The sequence below is a fragment of the Miscanthus floridulus genome, unplaced genomic scaffold (assembly GCF_019320115.1).
Source record: "Miscanthus floridulus cultivar M001 unplaced genomic scaffold, ASM1932011v1 fs_252_1_2, whole genome shotgun sequence".
In the NCBI taxonomy this organism is placed as follows: Eukaryota; Viridiplantae; Streptophyta; class Magnoliopsida; order Poales; family Poaceae; genus Miscanthus; species Miscanthus floridulus.
The window spans coordinates 1-5,395 of record NW_027096456.1 but is presented as its reverse complement, the minus strand read 5'-3'; the positions used below and the strand labels follow the sequence as shown (position 1 = coordinate 5,395).

Genomic DNA, 5,395 nt, shown 5'->3' with positions numbered 1-5,395 from the left:
CAGATACACCACTTTCTACATCTGTCCCATAGAGAGGACGAAAGGTGCTGCTGCAATCCGGTTGCAACTAAACAAAAAGCATGGTGTTAAAACTCACATTTTGAGGAAGAAAAATGTAATGTAGGAAAACTCAAATCACAGACGAAAACAAACACTACACATGCTAGTTAGCTATGCATATCTGGCAGATTTTCTCGTGCCAGATGTTCATGATTAAACAAGCTTTTAATACAGACAACATTGCATTGCTACAGAATTAGAGTACAGACCAATGAGTACTTTGCACATTGAACAAAAAGGAACCATACCAGTTTGAGTGTCTGCAGGATTGTAGTTGGGCATTGCTATCAACATGGTACGGCGCAGGATATAATGTTCAAAACTGCTCCTGTGAGTTGAATTAGCAGGTTAACTAACTGAAGACTTTGTTAGCCCTCACCAAACCAAAAGGGATCCAAGTATTCAGAATCTCAAACTATAGCTGTGTTCAGCACAAAATTCATGGCAGAAGCAGAACTCCAAAATGGTTATCTGCGGTGGCATAACCAACTGTAATCAGAAACAGACATTTGATCAAACAGCTTCACCGTATAATCTACAAAGATCAAAAGATGGCTGATCCCCCTCATGCATCCAAAGATATGGGTCCCTATGATAGCACCAATGTTTTTCTCAGGGAAGCAAAAGTAACGTGCCAAAACAACCTGGCTACTTCTGCTTTTGGTGACAAACAACAGCACTACAAGACGAATCTGAGTCAACCAACCATAAGTCCATATTTTCAAGTTGCTTTTGAACTGAATCTGAAGCCCTACTGTGAGACCAAAAAAGCACATTACTTTGGTATTCTGATATTGATCTGTTTGAGGTGTTAGGCCCTAATTCAATAACTCTGATAGCCCCATCTAGTTTTCCCAGCCTAACACCAGCACTGCTCGCCAGCACTTCAGTTAGCATATGGACAAAACTCTTCTGTTTGATGGAAACAGAAAATTCAGTAGATGTACACATCGCTTTCACTCTTGACATAGTAAGTTCATTCCATTTGTTTTTCAAGTCTAGTGAGCTCCTTATAAACATCAAACCTTCATCTGCAGTAAAGAAGTCAACCGACTGATCTGATGGCTCAATCAATTTATTGCCAAGTGAAATCATATTTCCATTTAGTAGCCATAGATTGTACCCCAGGTCCAAGCAAGCTTTTATCACATAAGATTTAACCAATGTTTCCTTAACAAAATCATCAGAACCCTGCAAACTACTCAATTTGATGCTCCAAAGAAATTTCATACCATCAATGACAGGATATCCTCTATGAGCAAGGTCATCCAGAAACTCTGAATTGTCACCAAGGAAAATAGAGTTCTTCATGCCTGCCTTGTCAAGATGGCAAATCAAGTTTCTTGCAAATCTCTCTTCTATTGAGTACAGAGTTACAAGAACAACAGTACTTTTAATTGCACGGATTTGAGCACAGAACCAAGTACACTATTTTTTCTAACAATTCTTCCTGGAAGAGCTTCATTGAAGCAGAAATCATACCACTTTAGCTTCTTTAGAGGCTGCAATTCCCATAAATTGAAATCAAGATTCTTCCCATCCAACAAAGTAGAATCTGGCCCAACACTTTCCCATAGTTCACACCTGCATCCCTATGAGAGACGCTGAGGGCCCTTTCCTTCAGCAAGTTTGTGTAGATATTGAAGTATCCACGTGAGTGGACAAATTTAATGAACCAAGGAGTCCATATTCTCTCACCCATCTTCTTGTACCATCCTGTAGTTTTCTGCAATGTTAGGAGTGAAATAACAGCATCAGTAAAGCTAACAAATATTGATAGAATATGAACATATATCATCATAGGAAGAAAATGCTATAAATAAGAAATGAGGTACATAAATTCCATTAACATAGGAACTGAAGAAGCAGACAGACATTACGTAAGAAAAAGAAAGTTTACCATGCCTTGGAGAATAGGTTTGAGTCCTTTGGCTTTGTGGTCATCATACCATAATCGAAATTCTTTCCATGGTTTTGGAAAGAGAAGTTGACCCCACGTGCCTACCATCTGATACAAGAAAAGCTGAGTCTCACTATCCAGCTGTATCTTGTTTCCATGTTTACCTATGTAGTTCAAGATCAACTGGTTAACAGAGACATTGCAAAATTGCCAGCACTTGCTGTAATCATATTAGGAGTAAGTAGTGTGTATATACTGTAATTGCGTTCAAAAGTGTATATACTGTAAGAATCACCAACAAACATTTTCCTTGGAGTGGAAACAGAAAAACAGATAGTCTCAAAGACCAAAGAATGCAAAAACAAACAAAACAAAACAAAACAAAACCATACCAAGAGGAAAATTTATACTGGAGTTACCAAATTTGATTATAAAAATGATAAGCATACAATTTACTGTGAAAAAAAAGAATAGCTGCCACGAATTCCCCTCTGAGTTCAAGTGACTGTATTGTATAGTACCTAATTTTTTTTCTGTGGCCTCACTATATGGCATTGCATGATTGTAAGGCCTAACCTCCAATTCGCATTCAAAATAGAGACTAAGCAAATATGACCAAACAAAACTTTTTTTTTTTGCGATAAACAAAACTATTGGTTGTGACACTCTAATTAGATCATAGATCAGCAATATACTTGAATAACACTGATATATGCAGAATTTAGAATACCTTTTGTATATTTGGCAGTTGTACACAACATTAGCGCAAAATAAAACCATGGGCTATCATGGACCTATATCATCAAATGGAGTGTTTGACTAGACACAATCCACCCCATTTTACCAGGGCTAGTCAACCCTGAACCTGGGAGCACTGTCTGTCAGTCTCTAGGTGTGGGACTATGTTTTAGTCAAATCCTGGTCCTGTACATTATTAAATTCAACTGTACAATGGTCTGCCCAGGGGTTGTTCATGTGTCTAGTTTTAAGTTTTGGACCACAAACGAATTATGTTATAATGTTACAGATTGAACTGCCATTATCCAAATGGTATCCAAAGTAGTTGATGGGGATTGAAAACATTGTTATGAGGTAGACCAAACATGACATCTAACTTAACACCACTTACTCAAACTGCACAATAATTCAAAAAACAGATCATACATAAAGAAAACGTAACAGTTTAAATTGATACAAGATTACCACCACCCATATAACACAGTAAATTATCTTCTACTTAGAGCAAAGGTTCAGTAAATTATCTTCTACTTAGAGCAAAGGTTACTTGCTAATTACATCTTCATTATCAGCCTGCATGGCTCATCCCGTATATACAAAAAAAAGGGAAAAAAACCATAGGGACAATTGAAGACAACCAAAATCCTACATATTGATTTCTACAAGTAACATAAATGTTACATGTTAAAGGAGCACAGAAATGCTGCTGCTACAGAATTTTGATCACTAAGTTATAATGCTTCAATATGATGTTATGTGAGATGTTAGCATCAGATTGAATTAGAAAACAAATATTTTTTATATATTTAATTTAGATTTTGTCAGCAGCAGATTCAGTAGCTAACATTTCACTCTATTTACAGATTTGACATGAATATATGATATATATAGTGAAGTTGCAGCATTCTTACAGATTCAGCAAAAGTCTATCTATCATTTCTCTTCACTGGTCAATTTTCTTAAACAATTTCCCAACATGAGAAGCATACCTCTAGGAGGTTAATGAACCTGTACAAGTACCAACAGTAGCTACAACCTTTACTCGTTTATTACCAAGGATCATATCAATTACAGAGGAAGACTTAGGACCTTTATTCATGTTTTTTTGTTTTTGTGTGGCAAGTTTTGTTGTTGTTGTGTAGTTTGGGTGTGGGTTCTCATGTGTGCTTCATGTGGTGTAGTTGTAGATGCCATACTTTTTCTTCTCAATTAATGATAACATGTAGCTCTCCTGCGCCATTCAAGGAAAAAATATGCATTATTATAATGCATTATGACACAACATAAAACAAACATTAATTTCACCAACTCACACCATTCTCAGGCAATCGCATAGACCAGCAATTTTCAACAAACAAGGGTTTACATTGTGGCAAACATGAAAGCACAGCTTCTAGTTGGAATGGACAACCCAAAAACCAAACCAAAAAACGTTGAGGAAGTACCTAATTTTCTTGGTTTGTTCAATTTTTGTTGCTAAGTGCGGTTTTTGAAATGTGCTTTGTTCAGTTTTGGGTGTTAGGTCTATGTTTCCATCAGCTGGAAACCAAATAGGCTGAAGAAGTTGATCAGTTCTGAACATACATTATATTCAAATCAACCAAGTGCCTCAGCAATCCAATTAATACATATGGTGCAAAAGGCAGAGCTGAGTGAGAACACCTGAATCCCCCATAGACTCACTACTGCAGAAATCCCGCAGATCTTCCATGTCTGACTTGCCTATCACAGTCTCACCTCACACCACCTGCCACTACCCTCGCTCCTCTTCCATACCAAGGGGCAGAGCCAGAGCTACTAAGTAGGGCCAGCTGATCCCAATGATTTCTTGTAATGCAATGGGAAATCACTATTTACAGCAGTCATTGGTCCCAATAATACATCTCTGTCGTGGAGAAGATCCCGACCTTATGTTTGCCCAGCTCAGCCCTGTCCACACCGCCACCTTCACCCCTTGCTCACAGCACCACCTACCCACCAGCCTGCGGCCAGCCAATTACTCAATGCCAAGAAAGCAAACTGCCAATCTTTCACGCTGGCAAAAATGCAGAAGAAATGAAGACAGATGTGGGCTCAGCAACTCAACGCCAGTATTGCCTCTTGGATTCTTTTTCTTGCCAAGACAATTTATGCTTAGTGAAATGTAAAATGGTTTGATGGAAGTGCTTATGCTAATTCAAGCTGCACTTCTTCCACTAAGAAGGTGCCTTACTACCTTACCTTTACTGTTTCCTTGAATCAAATTGAAAAGCTCATGAGGTCAGTAGCTGTTGCAGTGCTGTGTTTGTGCCGCCCTGCTGAGTGCTGAGGCGATGCCAATTGGTTTACCAAGAAACTGAATTAGCTGAACCAAATAACATTGGTCAATGAGGTTCAGTTTCTATTCAGCTTGGTTATTTCGGTTGCCATTTCTCAGAAACCGAAGCTTAAACATAGGAATAAACCGAACCAATCTAACTGAAGAAACCAGGTGGCCATTCCTAGATTTCTAGGCAGACAATATTTTCCATGAGGACCAATTTTTGTCTTAGACCATGTCAGTAAGGCTTCCTGGACAATGAAGTGCAGAAACAGAGCGCATTATTCATTATCCTAAAAAAGACAATAACCAGCAAAGCTACAAAAATGCATCCATGAGCCACGATCACTCTTTACCAACCAACTATAGTAATATGATATGATGACACTCAGGCTGCA

At 38.2% G+C, this 5,395-nt stretch overlaps 1 pseudogene; it reads right to left on the bottom strand.

Annotated features, from left to right (window-relative positions):
• Positions 1 to 478: 478 nt before the first annotated feature.
• Positions 479 to 4,433, bottom strand: LOC136530998 (uncharacterized; annotated as a pseudogene).
• Positions 4,434 to 5,395: the final 962 nt, after the last annotated feature.